Source organism: Rattus norvegicus, chromosome 2, assembly GCF_036323735.1.
Source record: "Rattus norvegicus strain BN/NHsdMcwi chromosome 2, GRCr8, whole genome shotgun sequence".
NCBI lineage: Eukaryota > Metazoa > Chordata > Mammalia > Rodentia > Muridae > Rattus > Rattus norvegicus.
In genome coordinates this window covers 122,439,113-122,455,670 of record NC_086020.1, presented here as the reverse complement: position 1 = coordinate 122,455,670, position 16,558 = coordinate 122,439,113, and the positions used below count along the sequence as shown (strand labels likewise).

The 16,558-nt window shown below is 47.4% G+C and overlaps 1 pseudogene; it reads left to right on the top strand.

Moving 5' to 3' along the window:
* Positions 1-11,697: 11,697 nt before the first annotated feature.
* On the top strand, positions 11,698-12,538 carry LOC108350242 (60S ribosomal protein L7a pseudogene; annotated as a pseudogene).
* The last annotated feature ends 4,020 nt before the right edge of the window (positions 12,539-16,558 follow it).

The following is a 16,558-nucleotide window of genomic DNA, read 5'->3' as shown; positions in this document are numbered from 1 at the left end:
GGGACCAGGGTGTGGGAAAGAGACAGGATGGGAGATGGGGGACCAGAGAAGACATTGGATCCCTAGGAGCTGGAGTTACAGTCATTTGTGAGTTGCCAACATGGGTAGTGAGAATCAAATTCTAGTTTTATGGAAGAGCAGTGACCACTGTTAATCACTGAACCATCTCTCTGGTCCGGCTTTTTATTAGCTTTTAGTGCTACCACCATGGACCTCTGTCTCAGAGACAATACTCAGGTTACTTTGTGTCTTAGTTACTGTTTTATTGCTGTGACAAAACACCAAAACCAAGTCAACTTAAAGAAAAAATATTTTGGGGTTGGGGATTTAGCTCAGTGGTAGAGCGCTTGCCTAGCAAGCACAAGGCCCTGGGTTCGGTCCCCAGCTCCGAAAAAAAGAAAAAAAAAGAAAAAATATTTTAATTTTTAGCCCACAGTTCCAGAGAGTGAGTCCATGGCCATCATGGTGGTGAGCAAGGCAGCAGCAGGCAGATAGGGAGCTAGAGCTGAGAGCCGGCATCCACTTCTGTGAGTAGGAGGCAGAGTGAGCTGAGAATGGCATGGGCTTTTGAAACTTCAAAGCCCACCCCCAATGATACACCTCTTCCAACAAGACCACACCTCCTAATCCTTCTCAATCAGTTCTACCAAGTGTGGATCAAGCATCCAAATATGCAAGCCTATGAAGATCCATTCTCATTCAGGAACAGTTCACATTGAGGAATTCCTTGTGTATTTCAAACTAACTTCTGGATGCTGCATGAAACAAAGTATCTGCTCATAGGATTAGTCAAGATTTTCCAGACAAACTGAGCCACTGGGAGATACAGGAATGTGGATAGAAACTTTTCCCCCCAAGGCTGCCATGATCTCAGAGGCTGAGGGATCCTGTGGCCTGCCATTTACCTGCAAGCTATGAGCCTCAGAAATCTGATGCTGAAGATTGATCCAAACCTAAGACCCCACAGAGCCAGGCTCAACAGAAGCACAGACACAAAGAGATAGACGTCCCATTAAAACACAGTAAGTGTGTCCTCCCTCCATACTTTTGTTATAAGCAAGCCCGTAGTCATCTAGGTAATGGTCACCCACATGTGGAAGACAGACATTTCTTACTCTGTCTAAAGCTTGAAGTGTATATCTCTTCCTGAAACATTGTTACAGATACACCCAGAAAGAATTTCTAGCAGCTATCTAGACATCTCCCAACCCGGTCCATTTGACCTGTCAAATAAGTCACAACATACATAACACCCCCTTTCAGTTGTGTGTAAGTGCCAAAGACACTAACTCAGTTGTGTGATTTTCTGTGTACAATCATCTTAGCATGTACTGGGGTGGATCATTCTGATGCAGTTAGGGGGGGAAGCTAAGCAGGAGACATATGCAGGTACTGTGGATTCTGTCACAGAGCAGGAGGACACACTAAACAGCACAGTGCGGAAAATGCATAACGAGCAGCTATTCAGTCTCGGCAACGCATGCTGTGCACTGTATGTAATGCTGTGCAATCCTGAGGTGGGCCACAGGCTCATTTATGTCAATACCACAGACATGCAAGCAGTGGACTGTGCTGTGATGTCACGAAGGTCAGATGTCACTCACTATACAACAGGTGTGCTTCAGCTCCAGCATGAAGTTGGGGACCACCACCATCTGTGGCCCAGCATGGGCTGAAACGCCTTTACCTAATTTTAGATCCAGGCTCCCTCTCTGAGAGGGTGTTACTGACAGGATACTTGGCATGCTGTCACCACGGAATAGAACGAATGCTTGCCGAATAGTGCTAGTGAGGTTTCTGATGTCGCTTCCTGCCAGAGTGCTAGGTTATGACCGTGGCTGTTCAGACTGTGATTGCAAAGGTGGAGTCTAACTTTTCTAAAAAGAGACATGAGGTTAGGCCACCTTCATTAACTAACACCTAACAGTGTAACTGATGTGGCCTTCAAGGTTTCCATATCAGCTCCATTCACATTGAGTGACAAGTGACTGGGAAAGTGGCCCAAGGAGGATTTACTCTCCCTTACAGTTTTAGGATTTTGTTCCAAGTCCTTGGCTACATCCATTCTGGCCTCATGTGAGGTGGAGCAGCATGGCGAAGCAAGTCTCCATGGCAACCAGGAGCCAGAGGGGCCCACAGTGACTCCTTCCTCCAACCAGCTTCTCTCTCCCCAGCTCCATCCATCCCAACAGTCGATAGAAATTTTCAATCCTTCACTGGATCAAACCTCACTGGTTCATAACCTCAGCATCTGACAGTGAACAGAACTCCTGCACGGAGAGGCCCAGAGTTGAGCGTGGCTGATCTTCTAGGTGTCCTCAGTCCAGCCAGGCAGACAGCCAAGACCGGCCCTCTAAGCGGCCTCACATCTGTAAGACTGACTCCAGCTCACGTGGCTGACTGGCTTGCCTTCTGATGGCCTTCACGTGGTCCTTTCTGGACAGCCCCTTTTCAGATCCACACCACTTCCTGACTCGTACAATGGAATTGTGATAACACATGTTTGCTGTTTACTTCTCGTGAGTCATGTAACATGATGTTCCTGCCCAACTCATCTTCTGTTTGTCTTTTAAGTAGAAAATGTTCACACAGCAGGGACTTTTAAGTTCTGTTTTTTTGTTTTGTTTTGTTTGTTTTAAATCCAAGGACATTCACACATTGAGGCAGGTCATTTGCAAATGACCCTAGTTAAGGAAATGCTGGCTACTCAGTCTGCCTGGCTCTTGGCTAGATTTGGGGACTCTCCTGTGGAATTGTTTTGTGACATTGAGAATCTGGATGGGGAAGGCTGCATGCACAACAGTAATACTAGGAGGTGACATCAGTTCCAGGGTGCTGCTGTGCACATGGACCTCTATCAAGGCCACAGGGGTGGTGTGTATGTGTGTGTGCATGTGCGCACGTGTGTGCGCGCGCGCGTGTGTGTATCTGTGTGTCTGTAATATCCATATATGTCTGTCTGTGTCTGTGTGTGTCTATATCTGTGTCTGTGTCAGTGTGTCTCTGTGTGTGCCTGTATGTGTGTCTGTGTGTGCCCCTGTGTGTGTCTGTGTGTTTCTGTCTATATCTATGTGTCTCTATGTGTGCGTGTGTGTATGTCTGTGTGTGTATGTGTATCTGTGCGTGTCTGTGTATCTGTGTGTGTCTCTGTGTGTGTTTGTGTGTATCTGTGTGTGTGTCTCTGTGTGTGTCTGTGTGTCTCTGTGTATATCTATGTGTCTCTATGTGTGCATGTGTGTGTGTGTATGTGTGTCTGGGTGTGTCTGTGTGTCTGTGTGTGTCTGTGTGTATCTGTGTATGTGTCTGTGTGTTTGTGTGTTTCTGTGTGTTTGTCTCTGTGTGTGTCGGTGTGTGTGTCTATGTGTCTCAGTGTCTCTGTGTATATCTATGTGTGTGTGTGTGTCTGTGTGTGTGTGTGTGTGTGTGTGTCTGCATGCGCAGTTGACATCAGGTGTCTTCCTTAATTGTTGTCCTTCATTTCTGAGATAATGTCTCTCACTGAGGACGGAGACTACAGATGTGTCTGCACTGACCAGGAGCCCCTGGAGTCCCTCCTCCCCACCCCCCAGCCCTGAGGTTACACACTCAGACTGTCATGCCTGGCTTTTACATGGTGCTGTGTTGAGCGTGGTCTTCTTGCTTGTACAGCATCTTTACCCATGGTAAAGCATGTACAGCATCTTTCTCCCCAGTCTCCATAAGGGGCCTTTAAACTCTAGATGTTTTAATAGAGTTGCATTAGCGGCCGACTTACATGCTTTCTGCAGCCTCTTCTCCAAAGCCCTCCCCCGACCCCCGTTCCCTCCCATCCCTGGTCCCAGGCAGAGATGTCTCGGTGGGAAAGAAGCCAGGAACCTGCAGACCAGTATCAAACTCAGAAATGCGTTAATGCCTGATATATTCCAAAGTCACAGATCTAAGAAACATAAAGCACGGGTAGGAAAGCTTCGGCCCCATTGGCTTTAGAAAGGGAATGTTAGCAAGTGTGTGGTCAATGGTAGGCGGACAGCTTGTCCACCCCTGATGTAAACAATTAAGAAGTCTGTTAAAAAAGAATCACTCGTGTTATACATTGAGGGATTTCATCCCACAAGGTAAATGTATTTATTTCCCTAATGTGGTTTCCGTGGTTTTAAGAGCTAAACACTGCAAACTGAAGCACCTTGCATGGTTTGTTCTTAACAGAACCTTGGTTTGATGATGCCAGAGTTACAGACGTTCTGTAAACATCTCCAGCTGCCCAGGGAAGGAGGAAGTGAGAGGAAGTAAGCTCAGGTCAGAAGGCATGTGCATGTCGTGATTCTGCTCCTGCCCAAAATCTAGGCTGTGTTCCTGTGGACCACAGAGAAAATGTTTTCCCCTTGGTAGGAGGACCATGCTGTATTGTGGTGCTCTATGTGCTTAGCCATTGAGTCAGCAGCTAGGGGTAGACTCTCATGCCCCTGGTGAACACAATCTCCACACACCATACCCTGTACCTTACTCCTTTCCTACTTAGGCCACCTTTCGACTTGTGTATGAGATTCTGTGAGGTTCTTGTGTACACACTCTTGCCACGGCCTCTAATGCCAGCAGGGCCAGGCATGCTCCAGGAAAGACAGACACATGCAGTGGGCGTATCCTGATAGCATGGAGTGGGAACCAGTTAATGTCGTCTCCTCCCAGAGAGACAGAGACTCACAGAAACAGGCCACTGGAAGCAGTGATGTGGGAGGAGGCAGAAGGCCATGCTGACAACACAGTTGTGACTTCCTGATAGTGGCCATCGGTATCTTCCTGCCCACCTCTCTGTCCTCCAATCTGTCCTCATGCTTCCCAGTACTGTGTCCCCCATGAAAATGCATCCATGTAATCTTTCGTCTAACCCTTTCCTGGAGCACTGGGCTAGGTCAGTTACCTGTATTCCCCCAGAAAAGCGTACCCAAGCAATCCTGAGAAATTCATTGACCATTACCGCCATGCACATCGGTGATAAAGATGAGCTGTGGGCATGAATAACCATTGATGCTGGTCAGACTGCACTCAGCCAGGATCACCAGATTCGAGGTTACCTTTTTAGTTCAAATTCTTCCACCTTGGAAACAGAGCCATAAGGACAGGGAGCAGAGAATTCTGCACATCTAACAGAGCCCCCTGTGTATTTCTTCTCCAATACCTTTTGTTTCCATACGGACCAGCACGTGAGAAACACATTTTGCAAACTGATGCACGGCCTGCACCATCCCTGACAGAAAGCTAACTCAGAAGAGCCTGAGAGTCTGCCCTGTGAGTGAACCCAAGCGTCCTCAGGAGACTTAACCGAGAAAGGAGCTATCGCAGGTGCTGGTAGGATTTTTGTCCCTTCTGGGAAGTCTTCAGCTCCTCGCTGTGTGGAAGCTGGTGCTCACGGCAGGCAGACGGCGTGACTTGATGTCACAAGCGAATTAGTCACAGGCCATTAGGGACACATGAAAACATTCCCATTGTTTCGTGGTTCAGAATGGTCACGGTGGATTATAAAGGATACCATTACTCCATTTCTCTTGCAGTTGGGAAGGTGGAATCAGACAAAAGGAACAGGAAGGAATGCTTCCTGGACCTGAGGAGGAAAAGATGGTGCCCAGACACCAGATGTGTGCAGGCACTCCAACATGACAGTGTGCCAGCACAGGAGTACTCCGCTGCCTGGAGCAACCCCGATGACTCTATGACGTCACCATACGCCACAGTGTGAGTTTCTCATACTGTTATTTTTAGCCAAGCTGTTTATATACACAAGGACCCACGCATACAGTTGTCAGTGTCCAGCTCAGGAATGTCCCCAAGCACGTAAGTACTTCACAGTTTTCAGGGCTATTTCCAAACATGACCAAGACTGGAGCTGTTCTTGCTGCATATGCGTGAGGTAATGGGGTTCAATTGTTGGATATTAAATAAAAGACACAAATAACTTAAACAGCTAGTAAGTGAGAAAAAAGTTAGAACTTTGTTTAGAACTAGAAAAGTAAGTGACAAAGTCCTTACAAAAGTGTTGAGAGTCAACTTGGGGACGAATGGGAGATCCTGTCAGAGCCCAGAAGAGAACTTCCCATCATTGCCCATCTCTGGACCTAGAAGTGGGTACCTTCCAGGAACCACGCCCTGCTCTCTGTGCCAGTCCACCAACTCGGACACTGAGAACTTGGAAACTTTCTTTGCACGTAGTACTTCAATAAAATGCTTACCACACAGAAGCAGTCCATAGTATAAATTCTTTTTTTTTTTCTTTCTTTTTTTTTTTTTTTTTCGGAGCTGGGGACCGAACCCAGGGCCTTGCGCTCGCTAGGCAAGCGCTCTACCGCTGAGCTAAATCCCCATAGTATAAATTCTAATCCGAAACAAAATCATTTACAGCATGGGTTCCAGGCATCCTTGAGGCCCTTCCCCTAGGGACAAGTGTGGAATTCAGCACAGAAGTTCTTCCTTTTGCTTCCTCAAAAAACCCAGCCCTGTAATTAAGCTCAGCTCTGCATTGAACTCTTTTCCCTCTGTGTCTCAGCATTTCCCCACCCTGCCTTCTAGAACAGCGATTCCCGTAGGGTTGTGTCCAGACAAGCATGGTGGAATGAGCATGTGCTGGAGAGCATCCCTCAAGTGGGTCAGGAGGGATCACGTAACATGCTAAGCACATGCTTCTTTTCCAGGGTTAGCTGAACCTTTGCCAAAACAGCTGACAGTCCGTCTTCTCTACTGACCCAAATAAAACACAGGAGATGCCTCGCAGCTTTGAAGGGCCTAAATACAAAATACCACCACAAACCTGCCATTCACATGACATCACAGCCTCCAATGAAGCACCGACTTTTGTCAGAGTCCTGGGAATGTGCCCAACCACTGTTAGGAGACTTGGGGGAGAAAGAAAGAAATGTACTTAAACACTGTAGCAGAAGCAACAGCAAAGACCTGTTTCCCTTGGCCCACTGACTTGGGTCCAATGAAGAGAGCGAGTGATTTGAAAAGCTATGAAGACAGGCCTGTGTCTATGTGCCTACAGGCCTAAGGAGAAGCAGGTCATAGACCTGCAGAGGCTTACAGCTTCCTCCCTCCCTCCTGTCTCATTCGCAGATATCTGGTTTCAAATGATAAAGGCAGCATCGGCAGGCAGGAAGTACCTCCATCCTCCTGGGCAATGTTCCGCAGAGATCTTGGGCTTCCGGCACCTGGGTGGGAATCAGACCTGGAGGAGGTAAGTGGTGTGAGGCAGCTGACTCTGCGATGTGTGCAGCTCTCCCTAAATCCCTGACCCAAGACTTCCTTATAGCTCAGGCCGAGCCTGGAAGACTCACCCCAGTGGTGAGGACAAGCATGAGCCATCATGGTACCTGGACATGAAGAGACTAGTTGGGAAGCACTAACCGGGCAGCAGTCCTGGATAAATCCAAGATGGCGATACAGACTGGGGAGGCAACCTGCTAAGTCACTCGTGGGCCTCAGCACCAATAGAAAATGTGTGACACCTCTTCTGGGTCACTGACCTGTAGAGAGTGGTCATGACATTTTAAGGTTAATAATGTAGAAAGGGGGGAGCGTCATGGCATGTGAAGAACACAGCCACCGCTTGGCATCTGCAGAAGATTCGTGCCAGGCCCTGAGTACCAAAATCCACAAACGCTTACGAACCTGTGAAAAATGGTGCAGTGTGTGAATATTTGTGCACACACACTTTCACAGACTCTACATCACTACCATTGTGAGCCTGACTACATGTGGTAAATGAACTAAACATGAAGTAAGTAATGGTCAGACTACTCTGGAGGACGATGGAGGCTCCAGAATGTAGCAGGAGGCAGCACTGTTGCTCCATTTGCGCTGATTCAGAACAGGAATTTCAAAAGACGCACCATTCAAGTCTCGCCAACAAACACAGTTACTTAAACAGGAGCTGGACAAGGCAAGGACAATAGATATTTTAACATGAACTGGGATATCTCAGGGGGCCTTGGCCCTACACAAAGAACTACAGGTAATTAAAGAACACCGAGGAGCTGGAGAGATGGCTCAGCGGTTAAGAGCACAGTCTGCTCTCCAGAGGTCCTGAGTTCAATTCCTGGCAGCCACATGGTGACTCCCAACCATCTGTACTAAGGTCTGATGCCCTCTTCTGGCATGCAGGTGTACATGCAGATAGAGTACTGATATACATGAAATAAAATAAATAAATCTTTTTAAAAAATGCTGAGGAGGGGAGAAACGACCCTCTCAGGGAAGAGCACACCAATTGGGTATCCAGTGCCAAGTGGCCATGGAAACATACAAGTGACAGTATACAGGCTGAGCAGGTTGCATTTTTGCATTTAGGAATATGTATACATGTATGTAACAACAATTAATGAATAACGAAGCCATGAATTTGAAAGAGGGCAAGAAGAGGTATATGGGTGGGCTTGGAGGAAAGAGACAGGGGAAATAATGTAATTATAATCTCAAAGAAAATGACTTAAGCAAAAGTTTCTACAGGATAACGTCACGCTGATCTGCTGCCTGAAACCGACAACTCATTCTTTTTCCTGTTTGTTCTGTCAAATCTGTTGGATCCTTCAGCAAAGTCAAGGCAAGTACTCTCTGTCACCCCTACTCCCAGACCTTGATTTGTGTGAATCAAGACCTATTTTTTAGTGGGAGTGGCGGCACACACCTTTTATCCTAGCACTCAGGAAGGAGAGACAGGTAAGATCTCTTGAATTCGAGAACCATCTGAGTTACACTGCAAGTTCCAAGCTCCACCATCCCCTCCAAAAAAAATGGTCATTCCTTTCAACAGAGGACCATGCTATGGGTCTGTGAGTGTGAGCGTGTTAACTGCATGTCCTTTGACAGAGTGAATAGAACACACACGGGTTATAAATGTAGCCTCAAGTACGGTAAATGTATACAGAGTGTCTACATTAGCCCATGACTTGGAAAATCAAGTCATATGTTCTGTTTTATAATAAAATCTTAACATACATCTTGTGTCATTGTCATTGAGTATTTGGGTCCAGGTAAATTCTGGCAACACAGTATCCTGAGATTACCTGGTTCACTGAGAGACTTAACCCTGACTCCTGCCACCCCCCTCCCTATCTGTTGCCTAGAAACAAGAGATAGTAACACACTGGGTTTAAACCGGAAACAGTTCCCTTGGCTCCCACCTGGTCATGCTAATTTTGAGGGGTGGAGATTTAGGAGGTGGTGCTGAATTGGAGGAAGTGGGTCACTTGAGAATGTGCCATTAAGAGGTATCTTGTCCCTGTGCATGTGCTCTCCTGCTCTCTCTCTTTCTCCCTCTCCTTCCCATCGCCCCCCTCCCCAACCCTTCCCAGCAGCTTCACATCAGCAGAGACCTGAAATGTGCCTCAGAACCCCCACCCCACCCCACAACTGCTTCCAAGGCCTTTGCAGTGCAACCTACTACCTTTTTTTTTTTTTTTAATTAACTTGAGTATTTCTTATATACATTTCGAGTGTTATTCCCTTTCCCGGTTTCCGGGCAAACATCCCCCTCCCCCATCCCCTTCTTTATGGGTGTTCCCCTCCCAATTCTCCCCCCATTGCCGCCCTCCCCCCAACAGTCTAGTTCACTGGGGGTTCAGTCTTAGCAGGACCCAGGGCTTCCCCTTCCACTGGTGCTCTTACTAGGATATTCATTGCTACCTATGAGGTCAGAGTCCAGGGTCAGTCCATGTATAGTCTTTAGGTAGTGGCTTAGTCCCTGGAAGCTCTGGTTGCTTGGCATTGTTGTACATATGGGGTCTCGAGCCCCTTCAAGCTCTTCCAGTTCTTTCTCTGATTCCTTCAACGGGGGTCCTATTCTCAATTCAGTGGTTTGCTGCTGGCATTCGCCTCTGTATTCTGGCTGTGTTTCTCAGGAGAGATCTACATCCGGCTCCTGTCTGCTTGCACTTCTTTGCTTCATCCATCTTGTCTAATTGGATGGCTGTACATGCATGGGCCACATGTGGGGCAGGCTCTGAATGGGTGTTCCTTCTGTGTCTGTTTTACTCTTTGCCTCTCTATTCCCTGCCAAGGGTATTCTTGTTCCCCTTTTAAAGAAGGAGTGAAGCATTCACAATTTGATCATCCTTCTTGAGTTTCATTTGTTCTAGGCATCTAGGGTAATTCAAGCATTTGGGCTAATAGCCACTTATCAATGAGTGCATACCATGTGTGTTTTTCTGTGATTGGGTTACCTCACTCAGGATGATATTTTCCAGTTCCGACCATTTGCCTATGAATTTCATAAAGTCGTTGTTTTTGATAGCTGAGTAATATTCCATTGTGTAGATGTACCACATTTTCTGTACCCATTCCTCTGGGTTCTTTCCAGCTTCTGGCTATTATAAATAAGGCTGCTATGAACATAGTGGAGCACGTGTCTTTTTTATATGTTGGGGCATCTTTTGGGTATATGCCCAAGAGAGATATAGCTGGATCCTCAGGCAGTTCAATGTTCAATTTTCTGAGGAACCTCCAGACTGATTTCCAGAATGGTTGTACCAGTCTGCAATCCCACCAACAATGGAGGAGTGTTCCTCTTTCTCCGCATCCTCGCCAGCATCTGCTGTCACCTGAGTTTTTGATCTTAGCCATTTTCACTGGTGTGAGGTGAAATCTCAGGGTTGTTTTGATTTGCATTTCCCTGATGACTAAAGATGTTGAACATTTCTTTAGGTGTTTCTCAGCCATTCGGCATTCCTCAGCTGTGAATTCTTTGTTTAGCTCTGAACCCCATTTTTAATAGGGTTATTTGTCTCCCTGCTGTCTAACTTCTTGAGTTCTTTGTATATTTTGGATATAAGGCCTCTATCTGTTGTAGGATTGGTAAAGATCTTTTCCCAATCTGTTGGTTGCCGTTTTGTCCTAACCACAGTGTCCTTTGCCTTACAGAAGCTTTGCAGTTTTATGAGATCCCATTTGTCGATTCTTGATCTTAGAGCATAAGCCATTGGTGTTTTGTTCAGGAAATTTTTTCCAGTGCCCATGTGTTCCAGATGCTTCCCTAGTTTTTCTTCTATTAGTTTGAGTGTATCTGGTTTGATATGGAGGTCCTTGATCCACTTGGACTTAAACTTTGTACAGGGTGATAAGCATGGATCAATCTGCATTCTTCTACATGTTGACCTCCAGTTGAACCAGCACCATTTGCTGAAAATGCTATCTTTTTTCCATTTGATGGTTTTGGCTCCTTTGTCAAAAATCAAGTGCCCATAGGTGTGTGGGTTCATTTCTGGGTCTTCAATTCTGTTCCATTGGTCTATCTGTCTGTCTCTGTACCAATACCATGCAGTTTTTATCACTATTGCTCTGTAATACTGCTTGAGTTCAGGGATAGTGATTCCCCCTGAAGTCCTTTTATTGTTGAGGATAGTTTTAGCTATCCTGGGTTTTTTGTTATTCCAGATGAATTTGCAAATTGTTCTGTCTAAGTCTTTGAAGAATTGGATTGGTATTTTGATGGGGAGTGCATTGAATCTGTAGATCGCTTTTGGTAAAATGGCCATTTTTACTATATTAATCCTGCCAATCCATGAGCATGGGAGATCTTTCCATCTTCTGAGGACTTCTTCAATTTCTTTCTTCAGAGTCTTGAAGTTCTTATTGTACAAATCTTTTACTTGCTTGCAACCTACTACCTTAAAGCCAAAGGGCGCTCTAAGCCAAAGGGCGCTCTAAGCCAAAGGGCGCTCTCTCCTCCAGCCAAGCAAGATGCCCAAAGGAAAGAAGGCCAAGGGGAAGAAGGTAGCCCCGGTCCCCGCCGTGGTCAAGAAACAAGTGGCCAAAAAGGTGGTCAATCCTTTGTTTGAGAAAAGGCTAAAGAACTTCGGCATTGGGCAGGACATCCAGCCCAAAAGAGATCTCACACTCTTCTTCAAATGGCCCTGCTACATCAGACTGCAGCAGCTAAGAGCCATCCTCTATAAGTGGCTCAAAGTACCTCCTGCCATCAACCAGTTCACCCAGGCCCTGGACAGACAAACAGCGACTCAGCTGCTTAAGCTTGCCCACAAGTACAGGCCAGAGACAAAGCAGGAGAAGCAGCAAAGGCTGCTGGCCTGCACTAAGAAGAAAGCTGCTGGCAAAGGGGGCGTCCCAACTAAGAGACCACCTGTCCTCTGAGCAGGGGTCAATACAGTAACCACCTTGGTGGAGAACAAGAAGGCTCAGCTGGTGGTGATTGCCCGTGATGTAGACCCCACTGAGCTGGTGGTTTTCCTGCCTGCCCTTTGTCAAAAGATGGGGGTGCCCTACTGCATCATCAAGGGAAAGGCCAGGCTGGGGCGCCTGGTCCACAGAAAGACGTGCACCGCTGTTGCCTTCACACAGGTTAACTCAGAAGAGAAGGGTGCTCTGGCTAAGTTGGTGGAAGCTATTAGGACCAATTATAATGACAGATAGGACGAGATCCGCCGCCACTGGGGAGGCAACGTCCTGGGTCCTAAGTCTGTGGCTCGCATTGCCAAGCTGGAAAAGGCAAAGGCTAAAGAACTCATCACTAAACTGGGTTAAATGTACACTTAAGTTTTCTGTACATAAATATAATTACAAAATTAAAAAAAAAAAGCCAAAGGGCTTGCCTTCTTTTCTCTGAGTTAATCCAGGAAGTAAGAGCAACTGGACAAAGATACTTGTAGGTGAAAAACAGAAATAAAAAGGAAAGGAAAGGACACAATGGCTCCTGGGTATGGTGGAGGAGAAAGTTTATTATAGATTGGGGGGGGGGGAACATAGCCAGAGGCAGACACATCTTTAAGACTCCAGAACAATCATGACACTGAGCCACGTGGGGAGAGGGGGGAGGTGAAAGGGGAGGAGAGAGGAGGGAACTGTATTCAGGAGGTCAAAGGTTAAAAAGGGGCTAGGCAATCACAATATCTGCATTAGGTAGAAAAGAGTCTCAAAAAAAAGGGCAGCCCAGCCCCTGGGCTGAAGAGTTTGAGGTAGGAACAAGGGGGTACCAGGGATACCCTGTAACAAGTAGGGACTGAAGGATGCTGGGAGAACCTGGTGGCCAGGTCTGCTTTAATATATTAAATGGGCAACTCAGCCCTTTGTGGGTTTGAAACTTAGCAGTAGGGTAGTGAATGTGTGTGCCCTGGGCCTGAGGTCTCCCTTCTCTTCCATGGCCAGGCTGGGTACTAGAGATGGAAGGATTCCTGAACAAGGAGACACTCTGGGAAAGTGCCATTCACAGTGCAAGTTAAAGTGTCTCCTTGCCAAGCCCCCCCCCCCCACTTGTCTACAGCTAGTCATACAGAAACTCCTCATTACAGAAAAGCGACGGTCTCTAAGCTGTTTTGCACACTGACTTTTAGGCGAAATCTTTCTTCTGTGTTTGTTGGCTTTCTGGCCGTAGTTAGTGTCGGAGAGGCTGGCCAGGAAAAGTGCTGATGTAGCCCAAGTCTTCATCTCTGCTCTGGATCAGAGGAATCTCTGCCAAAGCTTGACCCCTCGAAAGGCAAGTTTCCTGAATGCATTAACTCTCTTACAACGTACCACCAAGATATGTGCAGCGACAGGTCCTAGTGGCTAGCCAGGTGTGGAAGTATGCACGCTCACACATGCTCACCCCCAAACCAGGGAAGAAGAATCTGGAGAACAGGTCCAAACCGGTTTTACTCTTCTCCCTGGGGACTCTCCTCTGTAGGAGTGCAGAACAGTGGCCCAGACAGGTGGGCGAACATTTCCTTTGCCTCCAGGGACCCATCTCCTCTGCAGAGCTGAGGAGAGCAGCAGTGTAGGGAAGGAGGTCATTGCTTGCTTCCTCTACCCTTGTCTTCCTGAGGAGGAGAAAATGTGCCACCCAGCATGGCTGCCTGCCAGCCTTGGCCTGGATGAGGGGAAACGGCACCTTTACTGAGCACAGCTCCAGATGCCTGCTACCCGTGACTCCCTGGGGCCGTTCTAGTCCTGAGGGACTGGAGAGCTGAGGTGAATGTTGGGTGGACTCAGAAGCAGTCAAGCGGCCCTTGTCCTCAAGTTATAAACAAGCCGAGTGGACCACAGAACACGGAGGTGTGTGGGAATAACACATTGTCTAGATTCCAAAGCTGCTATAGAAAGCCAGATCTTCCAGTATGGAACATGGCAGGGGCGCAAAGGGCTGAATCTCCTCAAGCGCATGGACCAGGAAATAGACTCTGTCTCTAGCAATGCGGAAGGATCCCAGGGGAGCTGGAAAGCCGAGCTGTGCTGACCGCAGGACAAGATGATGCTTCTGGCAGCTGAGTGGAACCACTGGCCTGTTCATGTGGTCTTACGGTCTCCATGACACCCCTAGGATGGTGCTACGATCTTTCCCACCTTTGCAGATGAGAACCCTAGGGTCAGGCATGTAGCAAATTCCCCATGTCACCAGACTGATCCATGAGTGAGCGGTTGTTAAGAGCCAGGCTCTGGGGTCAGGACCCTGGCTTCCCAACCAGCGGCCAGGGCTGCTTTGTGCCAATCACATAATCTCTGTGTGCTTAGGTTCCCCAATCTGGAAAGTGGAGGCTAATGGCGTTTGCCTCCCAGGGTTGTGAAACTGAACCGGGACAAAGGAAAAGAAGGACCGACTTCTTTACCAGTCAATGCCCTGGAGGCTCATGCAGGCAGCTCAGAGGGAACTCGGGAAATGCTTCACCAGTGCTGGGTACAGACTGTCAGGACAGGTGTGATGGGACCAGCTTCAAAGGTCCAGATTTCATTGGCCTTGTGTAAAGGAAATCCAGCTTGGCATGATGCTCTGGTCACCAAGGCGACAAAGCACACAACAGGAACTTCTATTCTTGACTTAGTGCTGATGAAAAAAGAAATTGATGGATCCTATGCGACTTCCAGGAACTTGGAAGTGAAACGAGCAAGGTCACCATGACTCTGCTGATGAAGGGGACTTTGCACCGAGTTGACCTGAGTCTGGATGAGCTTCAAAAGGTTCAGAGAAATGACTACTTGGGCCCCTCTGCCCGGAACGTAGTTCACAATGGAGGGAAACTTTGAGACAAAACAGAATAAGGCGAAACAAAACAAAAGAACGAAGCGTGTGTATTTTATATTATGAACATTTATAAAAATAATTTCAGTGGAAAAAGGGGGGGCAGTGGTTACAGACTGGCTCCTGTCTGTTCTGATTTCAGTCTGCTTTGTAGGAATAAAAGACAGTGCCCTGGGCTGAACGTCTTCAGGAAAGCAGGCCTTGAGCTATCATCAAAGGTGAGGCTTGGCCACACACCATACTCAGTTCTTCACTTACACACGGGTCTTAAGATGCTTAGGCTGGAGAGACGATTCATTCGTGAAGAGTGTGCACTGGCTTCCAGGGCACCTGTACTCACATGCACACGTACATGCAATGCCTAGTGTGGTAGCACATGCTTGTAATCACTGTGCTGGAGAGGCAAAGACAGACGGACCCTCAGGACTCTGGTCAGCCACACTAGGCAAATCAGGGGACTCCAGGCCAAGGAAAAACCCTTTCTCAAACAAACAAATAAACAATCAGACAAACAAGCAAACAGAGAAGATGGTGACTGAGAACACCAGCTGGAGTTGACCTCTGGCCTCCACATAGGGGTACACAGGTGTTCACATGCCCACACAAAGTAGATGTTCCAAGTTTCATGGTTTGGGAGTAAGAAATGTGTACTGAGCATGTCTGTAACTTTCTGCGGACCACAGAAAGCATCATTGGGGCAAGATTCAAATTGAGTAGTCTGTGGGGTCCCTGCTGCTCAGCAGGGTGACCTCCATTCTGAGGGTCTGGTGCTGGGAGGCTACCGTTTCTATTACTTGGCAGGGTGCTCTCTTTGTTACACTATCCACTTGCTAGGTCAAAAAGGGTCAGGGATCAAGTCCTCAAATCAAAACCTCCATCTCTGGGACTGACCAGACAGAAGGTGCTAACACTGGAGAGCACAGACTGGAAGCTATACCCTTTCTGGGTCCCACCCTTACATTCCACCCAATTGTAACCTGGAGGTTGTGCACCATGACACCCTAAAGACTATTGCTGATATTGGCTATTGCTAGATGAGACACCGAGTCAACAACCCACCAGCTGTCAGCTCTGAATTCCCATCCTGATCCCTCTCACATGAAGGACAAGTCTCTCACAGAGCACAAGATCACCTCCTCCCAGCGTCGCCCATCTGACAGCTGTCTTAACTGTGCTGGGAAGGTTTCGTGTCCGCCTCCAAGGCTCTCCAGCAATCTCATTTTCAATCTTGCAAGCCTTTTGGTCTCTTTCCTCTGAAGTCTAACTGAAGCCATGGGTCACTGAGGTCTCAGAGGGAAATATGGCTCAACTGTTGCAAAAGGGAGTAAAACATGCATCACTTGAGTCTTTAGTAATTCTCTGCGGTGAATCCCCAGATGGATATGAAACCAGGAGATAAGCCCATGTAAGGAAAGGATACGTGAGGTATAAATAGCACCTGATTTAGGTTAAAATCAAGTCTAAGATCTTAGGCAATCTCTCAGAAAACAATGTGGGTAGCTCCTGTATAGGCTGTAGGCAGGTGGTAGCCCAGGAGACCTGGTCACAGAGAAGTGTAGTTCAGGAATGAGAAAGTCTGTTGATGAG